This window comes from Panulirus ornatus, chromosome 50 (genome assembly GCF_036320965.1).
Source record: "Panulirus ornatus isolate Po-2019 chromosome 50, ASM3632096v1, whole genome shotgun sequence".
NCBI classification, from domain to species: Eukaryota; Metazoa; Arthropoda; class Malacostraca; order Decapoda; family Palinuridae; genus Panulirus; species Panulirus ornatus.
Window position 1 is genome coordinate 30,462,125 of NC_092273.1, and position 25,170 is coordinate 30,487,294.

Here is a 25,170-nt window from a genome sequence, read left to right on the forward strand (position 1 = left end):
TGGTCATGGGTTTAGGATGTGTGATGATGATGGTCAATGGTCATGTGTTGTGGATGTGTGCTGATGATGATGGTCACTTGTCTTGAGTTGTGGACATATGATGATGATGGTAGCTGGTCATGGGTTGTGGATATGTGATGATGATCATGGTCACTTGTCATGGGGTATGGATGTATGATTATGGTCATTGTCACTTATCATGGGTTGTGGATGTGTGATGATGATTTTCACTGGTGTTTGGTAGATGATGTGTGATGATGGTCTCCGGCCATGGGTTGAAGATGTGTGATGATGATGATGGTCACTGGTCATGGGTAGAGGATGTGAGATGATGGTCACTGGTATTGGATTGTGGATGTGCTTATGATGATGGCCACTATTCATCGTTTGTGGATGTGTGATGATGATGATGGTCACTGGACATGGGTTGTGGAAGAGTGATGATGGTAATGGTCACTGGTCGTGGGTTGACGATGTGTGATGATGATGATGGTCACTGGTCATGTGTTGCGGATGTGTGATGATGATGATGTTCACTGGTCAAGTGTTGCGTATTTCTGATGATGATGGTCACTGGTCATAGGTTGCAAATGGTTGTTGATGATAATGTTCACTGTTCATGGGTAGTGGATGTGTGTTGGTGATGATGGTCACTGGTCATGGGTTGCGAATGTGTGATGATGATGGTCACTTGTCATGGTTTCACGTTGTGTGATGATGATGGTCATTGGTAATGGGTTTAGGATACGTGATGATGGTCATTGGTCATGGGTTGATGATGTGTGATGATGATCATGGTCACTGGTCATGGGTTCAGGATGTGTGATGATAGTCACTAATCATGGGTTGAGGATTTGTGATGATGTTCACTTGTCATGGGTTGTGAATTTGTGATGATGATGAAGGTCACTGATCATAGGTTGTGGACGTGTGATGGTGATGGTCACTGGTTATGGGTTGTGGATGAGTGTTGATGATGGTCAGTGGTCATGGGTTGTGGATGTGTGATGATGATCACTGGTCATCGGTTGAGGATGTGATGATGATCACTGGTCATGGAATGAGGATATGTGATGATGGTCACTGGTCACGGATTGAGGATGTGTGATGATAATGATGGTCACTGGTCATGGGTTCAGGATGTGTGATGATGATGGTCACTGGTCATTAAGTGAGGATATGTGATGATGGTCACTTGTCTACGGTTGAGGATGTGCGAAGATAATGGTCACTGGTCATGGGTTGAGTATATGTAATGATCGTCACTGATCATTTGTTGAGGAAGTGTGATGATGATGATGGTCAATGGTCATGAGTTGTGGATATATGATGATGATGATTGCCATTGGTCATGGGTTGTGATTTGTGATGATGAAGATGGTCACTTGTCATGTGTTTTGGACGTGTGGTGACAATGGTCACTGGTTGTGGATGTATGATGAGGATAATGGTCACTTGTCATGAGTTGTGGATATGTGATGATGATGGTCACTGGTTATGGGATGTTGATGTGTGATGATGGTCACCGGTCATGTGTTGACGATGTGTGATGATGGTCGCTGGTCATTGGTTCATGATGTGCGATGATAATAAATGTCACTGGTCATTGATTGATGATGTGTGATGATTCTCACTGGTAATGGGTTTTGGATGTGTGATGATGTTCACTTGTCATAGGTTGAGGATGTGATGATGATGGTCACCGGTCATGGGTTGAGGAGGTGTGATGATGATGATGGTCACTGGTCATTCGTTGGGATGTGTGATGATGGTTACTGGTCATGGGTTGTGAATTTGTGATGATGATGAAGTTCACTGGTCATAGGATGTGGATGTGTGATGGTGTTAGTCACTGGTCATGGGTTGTGGATGAGTGATGATGATGGTCACTGGTCAAGGGTTGTGGATGTGTGATGATGGTCACTGGTCATCGGTTGAGGATATGTGATGATCACTGGTCATGGGATGAGGATATGTGATGATGGTCACTGGTCATGGATTGAGGATATGTGATGATGATGATGGTCACTGGTCATGGGTTGAGGATATGTTATAATGATTGTTACTGGTCATGGATTGAGAATGTGTGATGATGGTCACTTGTCAGCGGTTGAGGATGTGCGATGACAATGGTCACTGGTCACGGGTTGAGGATGTGTGATGATGGTCACTGATCATGTGTTGAGGAAGTGTGATGATGATGATGGTCACTCGTCATGAGTTGTGGATATGTGATGAAGATGATGGTCACTGCTCATGGGTTGTGGATTCGTGATGATGAAGATGGGCACTGGTCATGGGTTGTGGATGTGTGATGATGATGTTCACTGGCCAAGGGTTGAGGATGTGTGATGATGGTCACTGCTCATGGGTTGAGAATGTGTGATGATGATGATAGTCACTGGTCGTGGGTTGATGATATGTGATGATGGTCACTATTCATGCCTTGAGGATGTATGATAATGATGATGGTCACTGGCCATGGGTTGTGGATGTGTGATGATGATGATGGTCAATGGTCATGGGTTGAGGATGTTTGATGATGATGATGGTCACTGGACATTTGTTGTGGATGTGTGATGATGATGATGATCACTGGCCATTGGTTGTGGATGTGTGAAGATGATAGCTGGTCATCGATTGAGGATATGTGATGATGGTCTCCGGTCATGGGTTGAGGATGTGTGATGATGATGATGGGCACTTGTCATTAGTTGAAGATGTGTGATGATGGTCACTGGTTATGGGTTGAGGATGTGTGATGATGATATTCACTGGTCATGGGTTGAGGATGTGTGATGATGATGGTCAATGGTTTTGGGTTGATGATGGGTGATGATAGTCACTGGTCATGGGTTGAGTATGGTTGAGGATGATGTTGGTCACTGGTCATGGGTGGAGGATGTGTGATGATGATGATGCTCATTTGTCATGCGTTGTGGATGTGTGATGATGGTAATGATCACTGGTCATGGGTTAAGAATTTGTGATGATGGTCACTGGTCATGGGTGGTGTATATGTGATGATGATCACTGGTCGTGTTTTGAGGATGTTAGATGAAGACTGTCATTGATCATGGGTTGAAGATGAGTTGATGGTCACTGGTCATGGATTGAGGATGTGTGATGATGGTGATGGTCACTGGTCTTGGGTTGAGGATGAGAGATGGTCAATAGTCATGGGTTGAGGATGTGATGATGATGGTGACTGGTCATGGATTGAGGATATGTGATGATGGTCACTGTTCATGGGTTGAGGATGTGAGAAGTTGATGGTCACTGGTCATGGGTTGAGGATGTGTGATGATGGTCACTGGTCAAGGGTTAAGGATGTCTGATGATGATGGACATTCGTGAAGGGTTGAGGTTCTGTAACTACGGTCGCTGGTCATGGGCTCAGCATGTGTGATGATAATGATGGTCACTGGTCATGGGTTGAGGATGTGTGACAATGATGGTGACTAGTCATGAGTTGAGGGTATGTGATGATGGTCATTGGTCATGGGTTGCTGATGTGTGATAGTGATGTTGGTCACTGGTCATGGGTTGAGGATGTGTGATGGTCACTGGTCATGGGTTTAGGATGTGTGATGATGATGATGGTTAATGGTCATGTTTTGTGGATGTGTGCTGATGATGATGGTCACTTGTCTTGGGTTATGGACATATGATGATGATGGTAGCTGGTCTTGGGTTGTGGATATGTGATGATGATCATAGTCACTTGTCAAGGGTTGTGGATGTATGATTATGGTCATAGTCACTTATCATGGGTTGTGGATGAGTGATGATGATTGTCACTGTTCTTGGGCAGATGGTATGTGATGATGGTCTCCTGCCATGGGTTGAAGATGTGTGATGATGATGATGGTCACTGGTCATGGGTAGAGGATGTGAGATGATGGTCACTGGTATTGGATTGTGGATGTGCTAATGATGATGGCCTCTGGTCATCGTTTGTGGATATGTGATGATGATTATGGTCACTGGACATGGGTTGTGGAAGAGTGATGATGGTAATGGTCACTGGTCGTGGGTTGAGGATGTGTGATGATGATGATGGTCACTGGTCATGTGTTGCGGATGTGTGATGATGATGATGTTCACTGGTCAAGGGTTGCGGATTTGTGATGATGATGGTCACTGGTCATAGGTTGTAAATGGTTGTTGATGATAATGTTCACTGTTCATGGGTAGTGGATGTGTGTTGGTGATGATGGTCACTGGTCATGGGTTGCGAATATGTGATGATGATGGTCTCTTGTCATGGTTTCACGATGTGTGATGATGATGGTCATTGGTAATGGGTTCAGGATACGTGATGATGGTCATTGGTCATGGGTTGATGATGTGTGATGATGATCATGGTCACTGGTCATGGGTTCAGGATGTGTGATGATAGTCACTAATCATGGGTTGAGGATTTGTGATGATGTTCACTTGTCATGGGATGTGAATTTGTGATGATGAAGGTCACTGATCATAGGTTGTGGACGTGTGATGGTGATGGTCACTGGTTATGGGTTGTGGATCAGTGATGATGATGGTCAGTGGTCAAGGGTTGTGGATGTGTGATGATGATCACTGGTCATCGGTTGAGGATATGTGATGATGGTCTCCGGTCATGGGTTGAGGATGTGTGATGATGATGATGGGCACTTGTCATTAGTTGAAGATGTGTGATGTTGGTCACTGGTTATGGGTTGAGGATGTGTGATGATTATATTCACTGGTCATGGGTTCTGGATGTGTGAAGATGATGGTCAATGGTTTTGGGTTGATGATGGGTGATGATAGTCACTGGTCATGGGCTGAGTACTGTTGAAGATGATGTTGGTCACTGGTCATGGGTGGAGGATGTGTGATGATGATGATGCTCATGTGTCATGCGTTGTGGATGTGTGATGGTGGTAATGATCACTGGTCATGGGTTAAGAATTTGTGATGATGGCCACTGGTCATGGATGGTGGATATGTGATGATGGTCACTGGTCTTGTTTTGAGGATGTGTGATGACGACTGTCATTGATCATGGGTTGAGGATGTGATGATGGTCACTGGTCATGGATTGAGGATGTGTGATGATGGTGATGGTCACTGGACACGGGTTGAGGATGAGATGATGGTCAATAGTCATGGGTTGAGGATGTGATGATGATGGACACTGGTTATGGATTGAGGATATGTGATGATGGTCACTGTTCATGGGTTGAGGATGTGAGATGATGGTCACTGGTATTTGATTGTGGATGTGCTTATGATGATGGCCACTGGTCATGGTTTGTGGATGTGTGATAATGATGATGGTCACTGGACATGGGTTGTGGAAGAGTGATGATAGTAATGGTCACTGGTCGTGGGTTGAGGATGTGTGATAATGATGATGGTCACTGGTCATGTGTTGCGGATGTGTGATGATGATGATGTTCACTGGTCAAGAGTTGCGGATTTGTGATGATGATGGTCACTGGTCATAGGTTGTAAATGGTTGTTGATGATAATGTTCCGTGTCTATGGGTAGTGGATGTGTGTTGGTGATGATGGTCACTGGTCATGGGTTGCGAATGTGTGATGATGATGTTCACTTGTCATGGTTTCACGTTGTGTGATGATGATGGTCATTGGTAATGGGTTCAGAATACGTGATGATGGTCATTGGTCATGGTTTGATGATGTGTGATGATGATCATGGTCACTGGTCATGGGTTCAGGATATGTGATGATAGTCACTAATGATGGGTTGAGGATTTGTGATGATGTTCACTTGTCTTGGGTTGTGAATTTGTGATGATGATGAAGGTCACTGATAATAGGTTGTGGACGTGTGATGGTGACGGTCACTGGTTATGGGTTGTGGATGAGTGATGATGATGGTCAGTGGTCATGGGTTGTGGATGTGTGATGATGATCACTGGTCATCGGTTGAGGATGTGATGATGATCACTGGTCATGGAATAAGTATATGTGATGATGGTCACTGGTCACGGATTGAGGATTTGTGATGATAATGATGGTCACTGGTCATGGGTTCAGGATGTGTGATGATGATAGTCACTGGTCATTATTGAGGATATGTGGTGATGGTCACTTGTCTGCGGTTGAGGATGTGCGAAGATAATGGTCACTGGTCATGGGTTGAGTATATGTAATGATCGTCACTGATCATTTGTTGAGGAAGTGTGATGATGATGATGGTCAATGGTCATGAGTTGTGGATGTATGATGATGATGATTGCCATTGGTCATGGGTTGTGATTCGTGATGATGAAGATGGTCACTGGTCATGGGTTTTGGATGTGTGGTGATGATGGTCACTGGTTGTGGATGTATGATGAGGATAATGGTCACTTGTCATGGGTTGTGGATGTGTGATGATGATGGTCACTAGTTATGGGATGTGGATGTGTGATGATGGTCACCGGTCATGTGTTAAGGATGTGTGATGATGGTCGCTGGTCATGGGTTCATGATGTGCGATGATAATGAATGTCACTGGTCATTGATTGATGATGTGTGATGATTCTCACTGGTAATGTGTTTTGGATGTGTGATGATGTTCACTGGTCATGGGTTGAGGATGTGTGATGATAGTCACTGGTCATGGTTTGAGGATGTGATGATGATGGTCACCGGTCAAGGGTTGAGGATGTGTGATGATGATGACTGTCACTGGTCATTCGTTGGGATATGTGATGATGGTCACTGGTCATGGGTTGTGAATTTGTGATGATGATGAAGTTCACTGGTCATAGGATGTGGATGTGTGATGGTGTTAGTTACTTGTCATGGGTTGTGGATGAGTGATGATGATGGTCACTGGTCATGGGTTGTGGATGTGTGATGATGGTCACTGGTCATCTGTTGAGGATATGTGATGATCACTGGTCATGGGATGAGGATATGTGATGATGGTCACTGGTCATGGATTGAGGATATGTGATGATGATGATGGTCACTGGTCATGGGTTGAGGATATGTGATAATGATTGTTACTGGTCATGGATTGAGAATGTGTGATGATGGTCACTTGTCAGCGGTTGAGGATGTGCGATGACAATGGTCACTGGTCACGGGTTGAGGATGTGTGATGATGGTCACTGATCATGTGTTGAGGAAGTGTGATGATGATGATGGTCACTCGTCATGAGTTGTGGATATGTGATGAAGATGATGGTCACTGCTCATGGGTTGTGGATTCGTGATGATGAAGATGGGCACTGGTCATGGGTTGTGGATGTGTGATGATGATGTTCACTGGCCAAGGGTTGAGGATGTGTGATGATGGTCACTGCTCATGGGTTGAGAATGTGTGATGATGATGATAGTCACTGGTCGTGGGTTGATGATATGTGATGATGGTCACTAGTCATGGCTTGAGGATATGTGATAATGATGATGGTCACTGGTCATGGGTTGTGGATGTGTGATGATGATGATGGTCACTGGTCATGGGTTTTGGATGTGTGATGATGATGATGGTCACTGGACATGGGTTGTGGATGTGTGATGATGATGATGATCACTGGCCATTGGTTGTGGATGTGTGAAGATGGTCGCTGGTCATCGGTTGAGGATATGTGATGATGGTCTCCGGTCATGGGTTGAGGATGTGTGATGATGATGATGGGCACTTGTCATTAGTTGAAGATGTGTGATGATGGTCACTGGTTATGGGTTGAGGATATGTGATGATGATATTCACTGGTCATGGGTTGAGGATGTGTGATGATGATGGTCAATGGTTTTGTGTTGATGATGGGTGATGATAGTCACTGGTCATGGGTTGAGTATGGTTGAGGATGATGTTGGTCACTGGTCATGGGTGGAGGATGTGTGATGATGATGATGCTCATTTGTCATGCGTTGTGGATGTGTGATGATGGTAATGATCACTGGTCATGGGTTAAGAATTTGTGATGATGGTCACTGGTCGTGGATATGTGGTGATGGTCACTGGTCGTGTTTTGAGGATGTGTGATGACGACTGTCATTGATCATGGGTTGAGGATGTGCTGATGGTCACTGGTCATGGATTGAGGATGTTGATGATGGTGATGGTCACTGGTCATGGGTTGAGGATGAGATGATGGTCAATAGTCATGGGTTGAGGATGTGATGATGATGGTCACTGGTCATGGATTGAGGATATGTGATGATGGTCACTGTTCATGGGTTGAGGATGTGAGAAGTTGATGGTCACTGGTCATGGGTTGAGGATGTGTGATGATGGTCACTGGTCATGGGTTGAGGATGTGTGATGATGGTCATTCGTGAAGGGTTGAGGTTCTGTAACTATGGTCGCTGGTCATGGGCTCAGCATGTGTGATGATAATGATGGTCACTGGTCATGGGTTGAGGTTGTGTGACAATGATGGTGACTAGTCATGAGTTGAGGGTGTGTGATGATGGTCACTGGTCATGGGTTGATGATGTGTGATAGTGATGATGGTCACTGGTCATGGGTTGAGGATGTGTGATGGTCACTGGTCATGGGTTTAGGATGTGTGATGATGATGATGGTCAATGGTCATGTTTTGTGGATGTGTGCTGATGATGATGGTCACTTGTCTTGGGTTGTGGACATATGATGATGATGGTAGCTGGTCATGGGTTGTGGATATGTGATGATGATCATGGTCACTTGTCATGGGTTGTGGATGTATGATTATGGTCATAGTCACTTATCATGGGTTGTGGATGTGTGATGATGATTGTCACTGGTCTTGGGTAGATGATGTGTGATGATGGTCTCCGGCCATGGGTTGAAGATGTGTGATGATGATGATGGTCACTGGTCATGGGTAGAGGATGTGAGATGATGGTCACTGGTATTGGATTGTGGATGTGCTTATGATGATGGCCACTGGTCATGGTTTGTGGATGTGTGATGATGATGATGGTCACTGGACATGGGTTGTGGAAGAGTGATGATGGTAATGGTCACTGGTCGTGGGTTGAGGATGTGTGATGATGATGATGGTCACTGGTCATGTGTTGCGGATGTGTGATGATGATGATGTTCACTGGTCAAGTGTTGCGGATTTGTGATGATGATGGTCACTGGTCATAGGTTGCAAATGGTTGTTGATGATAATGTTCACTGTTCATGGGTAGTGGATGTGTGTTGGTGATGATGGTCACTGGTCATGGGTTGCGAATGTGTGATGATGATGGTCACTTGTCATGGTTTCACGATGTGTGATGATGATGGTCATTGGTAATGGGTTCAGGATACGTGATGATGGTCATTGGTCATGGGTTGATGATGTGTGATGATGATCATGGTCACTGGTCATGGGTTCAGGATGTGTGATGATAGTCACTAATCATGGGTTGAGGATTTGTGATGATGTTCACTTGTCATGGGTTGTGAATTTGTGATGATGATGAAGGTCACTGATCATAGGTTGTGGACGTGTGATGGTGATGGTCACTGGTTATGGGTTGTGGATGAGTGATGATGATGGTCAGTGGTCATGGGTTGTGGATGTGTGATGATGATCACTGGTCATCGGTTGAGGATGTGATGATGATCACTGGTCATGGAATGAGGATATGTGATGATGGTCACTGGTCACGGATTGAGGATGTGTGATGATAATGATGGTCACTGGTCATGGGTTCAGGATGTGTGATGATGATGGTCACTGGTCATTGATTGAGGAAATGTGATGATGGTCACTTGTCTGCGGTTGAGGATGTGCGAAGATAATGGTCACTGGTCATGGGTTGAGTATATGTAATGATCGTCACTGATCATTTGTTGAGGAAGTGTGATGATGATGATGGTCAATGGTCATGAGTTGTGGATGTATGATGATGATGATTGCCATTGGTCATGGGTTGTGATTCGTGATGATGAAGATGGTCACTGGTCATGGGTTTTGGATGTGTGGTGATGATGGTCACTGGTTGTGGATGTATGATGAGGATAATGGTCACTTGTCATGGGTTGTGGATGTGTGATGATGATGGTCACTGGTTATGGGATGTGGATGTGTGATGATGGTCACCTGTCATGTGTTGAGGATGTGTGATGATGGTCGCTGGTCTTGGGTTCATGATGTGCGATGATAATGAATGTCATGGTCATTGATTGATGATGTGTGATGATTCTCACTGGTAATGGGTTTTGGATGTGTGATGATGTTCAATGGTCATAGGTTGAGGATGTGTGATGATGGTCACTGGTCATGGTTTGAGGATGTGATGATGATGGTCACCGGTCATGGGTTGAGGATGTGTGATGATGATGATGGTCACTGGTCATTCGTTGGGATGTGTGATGATGGTCACTGGTCATGGGTTGTGAATTTGTGATGATGATGAAGTTCACTGGTCATAGGATGTGGATGTGTGATGGTGTTAGTCACTGGTCATGGGTTGTGGATGAGTGATGATGATGGTCACTGGTCATGGGTTGTGGCTGTATGATGATGGTCACTGGTCATCGGTTGAGGATATGTGATGATCACTGGTCATGGGATGAGGATATGTGATGATGGTCACTGGTCAAGGATTGAGGATATGTGATGATGATGATGGTCACTGGTCATGGGTTGAGGATATGTGATAATGATTGTTACTGGTCATGGATTGAGAATGTGTGATGATGGTCTCTTGTCAGCGGTTGAGGATGAGCGATGACAATGGTCACTGGTCACGGGTTGAGGATGTGTGATGATGGTCACTGATCATGTGTTGAGGAAGTGTTATGATGATGATTGTCACTCGTCATGAATTGTGGATATGTGATGAAGACGATGGTCACTGCTCATGGGTTGTAGATTCGTGATGATGAAGATGGGCACTGGTCATGGGTTGTGGATGTGTGAAGATGATGTTCAGTGGCCATGGGTTGAGGATGTGTGATGATGGTCACTGCTTATGGATTGAGAATGAGTGATGATGATGATAGTCACGTTTCGTGGGTTAATGGTATGTGATGATGGTCACTAGTCATGGCTTGAGGATGTGTGATAATGATGATGGTCACTGGTCATTGGTTGTGGATGTGTGGTGATGATGATGGTCACTGGTCATGGGTTTTGGATGTGTGATGATGATGATGGTCACTGGATATGGGTTGTTAATGCGTGATGATGATGATGATCACTGTCCATTGGTTGTGGATGTGTGAAGATGGTCGCTGGTCATCGGTTGAGGATATGTGATGATGGTCTCCGGTCATGGGTTGGGGATGTGTGATGATGATGGACACTTGTCATTAGTTGAAGATGTGTGATCATGGTCACTGGTTATGGGTTGAGGATGTGTGATGATGATATTCACTGGTCATGGTTTGAGGATGTGTGATGATGATGGTTAATGGTTTTGTTTTGATGATGTATGATGATAGTCACTGGTCATGGGTTGAGTATGGTTGAGGATGATGTTGGTCACTGGTCATGGGTGGAGGATGTGTGATGATGATGATGCTCATTTGTCATGCGTTGTGGATGTGTGATGATGGTAATGATCACTGGTCATGGGTTAAGAATTTGTGATGATGGTCACTGGTCATGGGTGGTGGATATGTGATGATTGTCACTGGTCGTGTTTTGAGGATGTGTGATGACGACTGTCATTGATCATGGGTTGAGGATGTGATGATGGTCACTGGTCATGGATTGAGGATGTGTGATGATGGTGATGGTCACTGGTCATGGGTTGAGGATGAGATGATGGTCAATAGTCATGGGTTGAGGATGTGATGATGATGGTCACTGGTCATGGATTGAGGATATGTGATGATGGTCACTGTTCATGGGTTGAGGATGTGAGAAGTTGATGGTCACTGGTCATGGGTTGAGGATGTGTGATGATGGTCACTGGTCATGGGTTGAGGATGTGTGATGATGATGGTCATTCGTGAAGGGTTGAGGTTCTGTAACTATGGTCGCTGGTCATGGGCTCAGCATGTGTGATGATAATGATGGTCACTGGTCATGGGTTGAGGTTGTGTGACAATGATGGTGACTAGTCATGAGTTGAGGGTGTGTGATGATGGTCACTGGTCATGGGTTGATGATGTGTGATAGTGATGATGGTCACTGGTCATGGGTTGAGGATGTGTGATGGTCACTGGTCATGGGTTTAGGATGTGTGATGATGATAATGGTCAATGGTCATGTTTTGTGGATGTGTGCTGATGATGATGGTCACTTGTCTTGGGTTGTGGACATATGATGATGATGGTAGCTGGTCATGGGTTGTGGATATGTGATGATGATCATGGTCACTTGTCATGGGTTGTGGATGTATGATTATGGTCATAGTCACTTATCATGGGTTGTGGATGTGTGATGATGATTGTCACTGGTCTTGGGTAGATGATGTGTGATGATGGTCTCCGGCCATGGGTTGAAGATGTGTGATGATGATGATGATGGTCACTGGTCATGTGTAGAGGATGTGAGATGATGGTCACTGGTATTGGATTGTGGATGTGCTTATGATGATGGCCACTGGTCATGGTTTGTGGATGTGTGATGATGATGATGGTCACTGGACATGGGTTGTGGAAGAGTGATGATGGTAATGGTCACTGGTCGTTGGTTGAGGAAGTGTGATGATGATGATGGTCACTGGTCATGTGTTGCGGATGTGTGATGATGATGTTCACTGGTCAAGTGTTGCGGATCGGATTTGTGATGATGATGGTCACTGGTCATAGGTTGTAAATGGTTGTTGATGATAATGTTCACTGTTCATGGGTAATGGATGTGTGTTGGTGATGATGGTCACTGGTCATGGGTTGCGAATGTGTGATGATGATGGTCACTTGTCATGGTTTCACGATGTGTGATGATGATGGTCATTGGTAATGGGTTCAGGATACGTGATGATTGTCATTGGTCATGTGTTAATGATGTGTGATGATGATCATGGTCACTGGTCATGGATTCAGGATATGTGATGATAGTCACTAATCATCGATTGAGGATTTGTGATGATGTTCACTTGTCATGGGTTGTGAATTTGTGATGATGATGAAGGTTACTGATCATACGTTGTGGACATGTGATGGTGATGGTCACTGGTTATGGGTTGTGGATGAGTGATGATGATGGTCAGTGGTCATGGGTTGTGGATGTGTCATGATGATCACTGGTCATCGGTTGAGGATGTGATGATGATCACTGGTCATGGAATGAGGATATGTGATGATGGTCACTGGTCACGGATTGAGGATGTGTGATGATAATGATGGTCACTGGTCATGGGTTCAGGATGTGTGATGATGATGGTCACTGGTCATTGATAGAGGAAATGTGATGATGGTCACTTGTCTGCGGTTGAGGATGTGCGAAGATAATGGTCACTGGTCTTGGGTTGAGTATATGTAATGATCGTCACTGATCATTTGTTGAGGAAGTGTGATGATGATGATGGTCAATGGTCATGAGTTGTGGATGTATGATGATGATGATTGCCATTGGTCATGGGTTGTGATTCGTGATGATGAAGATGGTCACTGGTCATGGGTTTTGGATGTGTGGTGATGATGGTCACTGGTTGTGGATGTATGATGAGGATAATGGTCACTTGTCATGGGTTGTGGATGTGTGATGATGATGGTCATTGGTTATGGGATGTGGATGTGTGATGATGGTCACCGGTCATGTGTTGAGGATGTGTGATGATGGTCGCTGGTCATGGGTTCATGATGTGCAATGATAATGAATGTCACTGGTCATTGATTGATGATGTGTGATGATTCTCACTGGTAATGGGTTTTGGATGTGTGATGATGTTCACTGGTCATGGGTTGAGGATGTGTGATGATGGTCACTGGTCATGGTTTGAGGATGTGATGATGATGGTCACCGGTCATGGGTTGAGGATGTGTGATGATGATGATGGTCACTGGTCATTCGTTGGGATGTGTGATGATGTTCACTGGTCATGGGTTGTGAATTTGTGATGATGATGAAGTTCACTGGTCATAGGATGTGGATGTGTGATGGTGTTAGTCACTGGTCATGGGTTGTGGATGAGTGATGATGATGGTCACTGGTCATGGGTTATGGCTGTATGATGATGGTCACTGGTCATCGGTTGAGGATATGTGATGATCACTGGTCATGGGATGAGGATATGTGATGATGGTCACTGGTCAAGGATTGAGGATATGTGATGATGATGATTGTCACTGGTCATGGGATGAGGAAATGTGATAATGATTGTTACTGGTCATGGATTGAGAATGTGTGATGATGGTCACTTTCCAGCGGTTGAGGATGTGCGATGACAATGGTCACTGGTCACGGGTTGAGGATGTGTGATGATGGTCACTGATCATGTGTTGAGGAATAGTGATGATGATGATGGTCACTCGTCATGAGTTGTGGATATGTGATGAAGATGATGGTCACTGCTCATGGGTTGTGGATTCGTGATATCGAAGATGGGCACTGGTCATGGGTTTTGGATATGTGATGATGATTTTCACTGGCCATGGGTTGAGGATTTGTGATGATGGTCACTGCTTATGGGTTGAGAATGTGTGATGATGATGATAGTCACCTGTCGTGGGTTGATGATATGTGATGATGGTCACTAGTCATGGCTTGAGGATGTGTGATAATGATGATGGTCACTGGTCATGGGTTGTGGATGTGTGGTGATGATGATGGTCACTGGTCATGGGTTTTGGATGTGTGATGATGATGATGGTCACTGGACATGGGTTGTTAATGTGTGATGATGATGATGATCACTGGCCATTTGTTGTGCATGTGTGAAGGACGTCGCTGGTCATCGGTTGAGGATATGTGATGATGGTCTCCGGTCATGGGTTGAGGATGTGTGAAGATGATGATGGGCACTTGTCATTAGTTGAAGATGTGTGATGATGGTCACTGGTTATTGGTTGAGGATGTGTGATGATGATATTCACTGGTCTTGGGTTGAGGATGTGTGATGATAATGGTGAATGGTTTTGGGTTAATGATGGGTGATGATAGTCACTGGTCATGGGTTTAGTATGGTTGAGGATGATGTTGGTCACTGGTCATGGGTGGAGGATGTGTGATGATGATGATGCTCATTTGTCATGCGTTGTGAATGGGTGATGATGGTAATGATCACTGGTCATGGGTTAAGAATTTGTGATGATGGTCATTGGTCATGGGTGGTGGATATGTGATGATGGTCACTGGTTGTGTTTTGAGGAAGTGTGATGACGACTGTCATTGATCATGGGTTGAGGATGTGATGATGGTCACTGGTCATGGATTGAGGATGTGTAATGATGGTGATGGTCACTGGTCATGGGTTGAGGATGAGATGATGGTCAATAGTCATGGGTTGAGGATGTGATGATGATGGTCACTGGTCATGGATTGAGGATATGTGATGATGGTCACTGTTCATGGGTTGAGGATGTGAGAAGTTGATGGTCACTGGTCATGGGTTGAGGATGTGTGATGATGGTCACTGGTCATGGGTTGAGGATGTGTGATGATGATGGTCATTCGTGAAGGGTTGAGGTTCTGTAACTATGGTCGCTGGTCATGGGCTCAGCATGTGTGATGATAATGATGGTCACTGGTCATGGGTTGAGGTTGTGTGACAATGATGGTGACTAGTCATGAGTTGAGGGTGTGTGATGATGGTCACTGGTCATGGGTTGATGATGTGTGATAGTGATGATGGTCACTGGTCATGGGTTGAGGATGTGTGATGGTCACTGGTCATGGGTTTAGGATGTGTGATGATGATAATGGTCAATGGTCATGTTTTGTGGATGTGTGCTGATGATGATGGTCACTTGTCTTGGGTTGTGGACATATGATGATGATGGTAGCTGGTCATGGGTTGTGGATATGTGATGATGATCATGGTCACTTGTCATGGGTTGTGGATGTATGATTATGGTCATAGTCACTTATCATGGGTTGTGGATGTGTGATGATGATTGTCACTGGTCTTGGGTAGATGATGTGTGATGATGGTCTCCGGCCATGGGTTGAAGATGTGTGATGATGATGATGATGGTCACTGGTCATGTGTAGAGGATGTGAGATGATGGTCACTGGTATTGGATTGTGGATGTGCTTATGATGATGGCCACTGGTCATGGTTTGTGGATGTGTGATGATGATGATGGTCACTGGACATGGGTTGTGGAAGAGTGATGATAGTAATGGTCACTGGTCGTTGGTTGAGGAAGTGTGATGATGATGATGGTCACTGGTCATGTGTTGCGGATGTGTGATGATGATGTTCACTGGTCAAGTGTTGCGGATTTGTGATGATGATGGTCACTGGTCATAGGTTGTAAATGGTTGTTGATGATAATGTTCACTGTTCATGGGTAATGGATGTGTGTTGGTGATGATGGTCACTGGTCATGGGTTGCGAATGTGTGATGATGATGGTCACTTGTCATGGTTTCACGATGTGTGATGATGATGGTCATTGGTAATGGGTTCAGGATGGTGATGATGGTCATTGGTCATGGGTTGATGATGTGTGATGATGATCATGGTCACTGGTCATGGGTTCAGGATATGTGATGATAGTCACTAATCATGGGTTGAGGATTTTTGATGATGTTCACTTGTCATGGGTTGTGAATATGTGATGATGATGAAGGTCACTGATCATAGGTTGTGGACGTGTGATGGTGATGGTCACTGGTTATGGGTTGTGGATAGGTGATGATGATGGTCACTGGTCATGGGTTGTGGATGTGTGATGATGATCACTGGTCATCGGTTGAGGATGTGATGATGATCACTGGTCATGGAATGAGGATATGTGATGATGGTCACTGGTCACGGATTGAGGATGTGTGATGATAATGATGGTCACTGGTCATGGGTTCAGGATGTGTGATGATGATGGTCACTGGTCATTGATTGAGGATATATGATGATGGTTACTTGTCTGCGGTTGAGGATGTGCGAAGATAATGGTCACTGGTCCTGGGTTGAGTATATGTAATGATCGTCACTGTTCATTTGTTGAGGAAGTGTGATGATGATGATGGTCAATGGTCATGAGTTGTGGATATATGATGATGATGATTGCCATTGGTCATGGGTTGTGATTTGTGATGATGAAGATGGTCACTGGTCATGGGTTTTGGATGTGTGGTGATGATGGTCACTGGTTGTGGATGTATGATGAGGATAATGGTCACTTGTCATGGGTTGTGGATGTGTGATGATGATGGTCACTGGTTATGGGATGTGGATGTGTGATGATGGTCACCGGTCATGTGTTGAGGATGTGTGATGATGTTCGCTGGTCATGGGTTCATGATGTGCGATGATAATGAATGTCACTGGTCATTGATTGATGATGTGTGATGATTCTCACTGGTAATGGGTTTTGGATGTGTGATGATGTTCACTGGTCATGGGTTGAGGATGTGTGATGATGGTCACTGGTCATGGTTTGAGGATGTGATGATGATGGTCACCGGTCATGGGTTGAGGATGTGTGATGATGATGATGGTCACTGGTCATTCGTTGGGATGTGTGATGATGGTCACTGGTCATGGGTTGTGGATGTTATAATGATGATGGTCACTTACCTTGGGTTGTTGATGTGTAATGATGATGATGGTCACTCGTCATAGGTTGTGGATATGTAATGATGATGATGGTCACTGGTCATTGGTTATGGATGTGTGATGATGGCCACTGGTCATTGGTTAAGGATGTGTCATGATGATGATGGTCAATGGTCATGGGTTGAGGATGTGTGATGATGATCACTTGTCATGAGGTGAGGGTGTGTGATAATGATGGTCACTTGTCATGGGTTCAGGATGTGTCATGATGGTCACTGGTCACAGGTTGATGATGTGTGATGATGATTTTCACTGGTCATAGGTTGAGGATGTGTGAGGGTCACTGGTCATGGGTTGAGGATGTGTGATGATGATGTTGGTCACTGGTCATGGGTTTTGGATGTGTGATGATCATGATTATGGTCTATGGTCATGGGTTGTGGATGTGTGATGATGATGATGGTCACTGGTCATGGGTTGTAGATGTGTGATGATGATGATGGTCACAGGTCATGGGATGTGAATGTGTGATGATGATGATTGTCACTGGTCATGGGTTTTGGATGTGTGATGATGATGGTCACTGTCATGGGTTGTGGATGTGTGAAGATTGTCACTGGTCATGGGTTGAGGATGGTTGATGAGTGTCACTGGTCATAGGGTGACGATGTGTGATGATGATGGTCAGTGGTCATGGTTTTAGGAATTGTGATGATGGTCAATGGTCATAGGTTTAGGCTATGTCATGATGATGGTCGATGGTCATGGATTGTAGATGTGTCATGATGTTGACGGTCACTGGTCATAGGTGGTGGATTTGTGATGGTGATTGTCACTGGTCATGGGTTGAGGATGAGTGATGATGGTAATGGTCACTGGTCTTGGGTTGAGGGTGTGTCATAATGATGGTCAGTGGTTATGGGTTGTTCTTGGGTGATGATGGTCACAGGTCATGGGTTGAGGGTGTGTCATGATTATCACTGGTCATGGGTTGAGGAATGAGATGATGATGGTCACTAGTCATGGGTTGAGGATGTGCGATGATGGTTATTGGTCATGGGTTGAGGATGTGTGATGATGAGGATTGTCACTGGTCATGGGTTGAGGATGTGTTTAATGGTCACTGGTCATGGGTTGACGATGTATGATGATCATGATGGTCATGATCATGGGTTGAAAATGCGTGATGATGGTTACGAGTCATGGGTTAAGGATGTGTGATGATGATGGTCACTGGTCATGGGTTGAGGATGTGTGATGATGGTCACTGGTCATGGGTTGAGGATGTGTAATGATAATGATGGTCACTGGCCTTGGGCTGAGGAAGTTTGATAATGGTCACTAGTCATGGGTTGTGGATGTGTGATGATGATGTTCACTGGTCATGGGTTGAGGAAGTTTGATAATGATCACTGGTCATGGGTTGAGGATGTGTGATGATGGTCACAGGTCATGGGTTGAGGATGTGTAATGATAATGATGGTCACTGGTCATGGGTTGAGGAAGTTTGATAATGGTCACTAGTCATGGGTTGAGGATATGCGATGATGGTTACTGGTCAAGGTTTGAATATGTCTGATGGTGAAGGTCAATGGTCATGGGTTGAGCATGTGTGATGATGGTCACTGGTCATGGGTTGATGTGTGAGGATGGTCACTGCTCATGCGTTGAGGATGTTTGATGATGATGATTGTCACTGGTCATGGGTTGAGGATGTGTGATGATTATGATTGTCTCTGGTCATGGGTTGAGGATGTGTGATGAGGGTCACTGGTCATGGGTTGTTGATGTGTGATGATGATGAGTGTCACTGGTCATGGGTTGAGGATGTGTGATGATGATGGTCACTGGTCATGGATTGAGGATGTGCGATGATGATCACTACTCATGGGTTGGGGATGTCTGATGATGATGGTCACTGGTCATGGGTTGTGGATACTGGATAACGATGACGATGAGTCACTGGTCATGGGTTTATCGATGTGTGATGATGGTGATGGGTCACTGGTCATCTGTTGTGGATGTTTGATGATGATGATCACTGGTCGTATTTTGTGGATGTATGAAGATTGTCACTGGTCATGTGTTGAGGATGTGATGATGGTCTATTGTCATGGCTTGAGGATGTGTGATGATGATGATGATCATTGATCATGAGTTCAGGATGGATGATGATGGTAATTGGTCATTGGTTGAGGATGTGTGATGATGGGGATTTTCAATGGTCATGGGTTGAGGATGTGATGATGATCACTGGTTATGGGTTGAGGATATGTAATGATGATGATCACTGATCATGGGTTGTGGATGTGTAAAGATGGTCACAGGTCTCGGGTTGAGGATATATGATGATGGTCACTGGTCATGGGTTGGGATGTGTGATGATGGTGATTTTCACTGGTCATTGGTTGAGGATGTGTGCTGATGATGGTCATTGGTCATGGGTTGATGATGTGTGATAATATGCTCTGGTCATGGGTTGAGTATGGTTGAGGATGATGATGTCAATGATCATAGGTTGAGGATGTGTGAGGATCGTCACTGGTCATGGGTTGAGGATGTGTGATGATGATGGTCACTACTCATTGGTTGATGATCTGAATTGATGATGATGGTCATGGGTTGAGAATATGCGATGATGATGACGGTCCTGGTCATAGGGTGAGGATGTCTGATGATGGTCATTGGTCACGGGTTGAGGATGTGTGATGATGATGGTCACTGCTCATAGGTTGAGGATGTGTGATGATGGTCATTGGTCATGGGATGAGGATGTATGATAATGATGGTAATTGGTCGTGCGTTGAGAATGTGTGATGATTGTCATTGGTCATGGGTTGAGGATGTTTGATGATGATGATGGTCGCTGGTCAGGGGTTGAGGTTGTGTGATGGTCACTGGTCATGGGTTGAGGATGTGTGATGATGATGATTGTCAGTGGTCATGGGTTGAGGATGTGTGATGAGGGTCACTGGTCATGGGTTGTGGATGTGTGATGATGATGATGGTTACTGGTCATGGGTTGAGGATGTGTGATGATGGTCACAGGCAATGGGTTGAGGATGTGTGATGATGATGGTCACTGGTCATGGGTTAAGGATGTGTGATGATGGTCACTGGTCATGGGTTGAGGATATGTGATGATAATCATGGCCACTGGTCATTGGTTGAGGATGTGAGATGATGGTCATTGGTCTTGGATTGTGGATGTGATGATGATTATGGTCAATGGGCATATGTTGTGAATCTTTGAAGATAATGGTCACTGGTCATAGGTTGTGGAAGAGTGACGATGGTAATGGTCACTGGTTTTTGGTTGAGGATGTGTGATGATGATGGTCACTGGTCATGGGTTGTGGATGTGGGATGATGAGGATGATAATCTTCACTGGTCATAGGTTTGTGGATGTATGATGATGATGGTCACTGGTCATGGGTTGCGGATATGTGATGATGATGGTGATAACCGGTCATATGTTGTGAATGTGTGAAGATGGTCACTTGTCATGGGTTGCGGATGTGTGATGATGGTCTCTGGTCATGGGTTGAGGATGTGTGATGATGATGATGGTCACTGGTCACGGGTTGAGGATGTGTGATGATGGTCACTGGTCATTGGCTGAGGATATATGATGATGGGGATGTTCACTGGTCATGGGTTTAGGAAGTTATGATCACTGGTTATGGGTTGATGTGTGATGATTATAATCACTGGTCATGGGTTGTGGATGTGTGAAGACGGTTACTGGTCATGGGTTGATGATGTGTGATTATGGTTGCTGGTCATGGGTTGAGGATGTGTGACGATGATTTTCACTGGTCATGGGTTGAGGATGTGTAATGATGATGGTCACTGGTCATGGGTTGATGATGTGTGATGATAGTCACTGGTCATGGGTTGAGGATGTATGAGGATGATGATGGTCACTGGTTATGGGTGGTGGATGTGTGATGATGATGATGGTCACCGGTAATGGGTTGTGGATGTGTGATGATGTTGATGATGATGGTCATGGGTTGTGGATGTTTGATGATGATGATACTCGGTGGTCATTGGTTGTGGATGTGTGATGATGATAGTCACTGGTCTTGGGTTTTGGAAGTGTGATGATGATGATGTTCACTGGTCATGGGTTGTGGATGTGTGATGATGATGGTCACTGGTCATGAGTTGAGGATGTGTGATGATGATGATGGTCACTTCTCATGGGTTGAGGATGAATTGATGGTCACTAATCATGGATTGATGATGTTTGGTGATGATAGTCACTGGTCATGGGTTGAGGATGTGTCATGAAGGTCAATGTTTATGGGTTGAGTTTGTGAGAAGTTGATGGTCTCTGGTCATGTGTTGAGGATTTGTGATGATGGTCACTGGTCATGGGTTGAGGATGTGATAATGGGGATGTTCACTGGTGATGGGTTGAGGATTTGATGATGATCAGTGGTCATGGATTGAGGATGTGTGATGATGATGATCACTGGTCATGGGTCGTGGATGTGTGAAGGTCACTCGTCTTGGGTTGAGGATATGTGATGATGGTCACTTGTCGTGGATTGAAGATGTGTGATGATGGTGATGTTCACTGGTCATGGGTTGACGATGTGTGATGATGATGGTCCCTGGACATGGGTTGATGATGTGTGATGATACTCTCTGGTCATTGGTTGAGGATGTGTGAGGATGATAATGGTCACTGGTCAAGGGTGGTTGATGTATGATGATGATTATGGTCAATGTTCATGGGTTGTGGATGTGTGATGATGGTGATGGTCACTGGTCTTGAGTTTAAGATTTGTAATGATGAGGGTCACTGCTCATGGATTGTGGATGTGTGATGATGATCATGGCCACTGATCATGGGTTGTGGATATGTGATGATGATGGTCACTCGTCATTGGTTGAGGATGTGTGATGATGGTCACTGGTCATGGGTTGAGGATGTGTGATGACGGTCAATTTTCATGGGTTGAGGATGTGTGATGATGGTCACTGGTCATGGGTTGAGGATGTTTGATGATGATGGTCTCTGGTCATGGGTTGAGGATGAGTGATGATGGTCACTACCCATGGGTTGAGGATGTGTGATGATGATGGTCACTTGTCAAGGGTTGTGGATATGGGATGATGATGATGATAATGGACACTGGTCATGGGTTTGTCGAAGTGTGATGATGATGATGGGTCACTGATCATGGGTTGAGGATGTGTGATGATGATGATGGTCACTGGTCATTGGTTGAGAATATGTGATGATTGTCACTTGTCTGGAGTTGAGGATATGTGACAATGATGGTTACTGGTCATGGGTTGAGAGTGTGTGATGATGGTCACTGGTCATTGATTGATGATGTGTGATGATGATGATGGTGACTAGTCATGGGTTGAGGATGTGTGATGTTCACTAGTCATGGGTTGAGTATGTGTGGTAATGATGATGGTCACTGGTCATGTGTTGTGGATGGGTGATGATGATGGTCACTTGTCATGGGTTGTTAATATAGGATGATCATGAAGGTCACTAGTCATGGGTTGAGGATATTTGATGAAGATGATGGTCACTGGTAATGGGTTAACGATGTATGATGAGAGTCACTGGTCATAGGTTGAGGAAGTGTGATGATGATGGTCACTGGTCATGGATTGAGGTTGTGATGATGGTTACTTGTCAGGGGTTGAGAATGTGTGATGATGATAGTCAGCGGTCATGGGTTGAGGATGTGTGATGATGGTCACTGGTCATGAGTTGAGGATGTGTGATGATGATGGTCACTGCTCATTGGTTGATGATATGTTATGATGATGATGGTCATGGGTTGAGAATATGCGATGATGATGATGGTCCTGGTCATGGGATGAGTATGTCTGATGATGGTCACTGGTCACAGGTGTAGGATGTGTGATGATGATGATGATGGTCACTGCTCATGGGTTGAGGATGTGTGATGATGGTCATTGGTCATGGGATGAGGATGTGTGATAATGATGGTAACTGGTCATGGGTTGAGGATGTGTGATGATTGTCACTGGTCATGGGCTGATGATGTGTGATGATGATGATGGTCGCTGGTCAGGGGTTGAGGTTGTGTGATGGTCACTGGTCCTGGTTTGAGGAAGTGTGATGATGATGATGGTCACTGGTCATGGGTTGTGGATGTCTGATGATGATGAAGGTCATTGGTAATGGGTTGTGTATGTTTTATGATGATAATGGTCATTGGTCATGGGTTGTGGATGTGTGATGACGATGATGGTTACTGGTCATGGGTTATGGATGTGTGATGATGATGGTCACTGGTCATGGGTTGTGGATGTGTGATGATAATGGTCACTGGTCATGTGTTGTGTTTGTGTGATGATTGTCACTAGTCATGTTTTGAGGATGAGTCATGATGGTCACTGGTCATGGGTTGAGGATGTGTGATGATATTGATGGTCACTGGTCAAGGGTTGAGAATGTGTGATGATGGTCACTGGTCATGGGCTGGGGATATGTGATGATGATGGTCACTTGTCATAGGTTGGGGAAGTGTGAAGATGGTCACCGGTCATTGGTTGAGGATATGTGATGATGATGGTCGCTGGTCATGGCTTGTGGATGTGTGATGATGATGGTCAGTGGTCATGGGTTGTTCATGTGTGATGATAGTTACTGGTCATGGGTTGAGGATATGCGATGATTGTTAGTGGTCATAGGTTGAATATGTCTCATGGTGAAGGTCAATGGTCATGGGTTGAGCATGTGTGATGATGGTCACTGGTCATGGGTTGATGTGTGATGATGGCCACTGGTTATGCGTTGAGGATGTTTGATGATGATGATTGTGACTGGTCATGGGTTGAGGGTGTGTGATGATGATGATTGTCACCGGTCATGGGTTGAGGATGTGTGATGAGGGTCACTGGTCATGGTTTGTGGATGTGTGATGATGATGATGGTCACTGGTCATGGGTTGAGGATGTGTGATGATGGGAACTTTCACTGGCCATGGGTTGAGGATGTGATGATGATCACTGGTCATGGATTGAGGATATGTGATGATGATCACTGGTCATGGGTTGTGGATGTGTAAAGATGGTCACTGGTCTTGGGTTGAGGATATATGATGCTTGTCAGTGGTCATGGGTTGAGGATATGTGATGATGGTCACTGGCAATGGGTTGAGGATGTGTGATGATGATGGTCATTTGTCATGGGTTGAGGATTTGTGATGATGATGGTCACTGGTCATGGGTTGAGGATGTGTGATGATTGTCACTGGTCATGGGTTGATGATGTGTGATGATGATGGTCACTGGTCATGGCTTGTGGATGTGTGATGATGATGGTCAGTGGTCATGGTTTGTTCATGTGTGATGATAGTTATTGGTCATGGGTTGAGGATATGCGATAATGGTTACTGGTCATAGGTTGAATATGTCTCATGGTGAAGGTCAATGGTCATGGTTTGAGCATGTGTGATGATGGTCATTGTTCATGGGTTGATGTGTGATGATGGTCACTGGTCATGCGTTGAGGATGTTTGATGATGATTGTCACTGGTCATGGGCTGAGGATGTATGATGATGATGAGTGTCACTGGTCATGGGTTGAGGATGTGTGATGAGGGACACTGGTCATGGGATGTGGATGTGTGATGA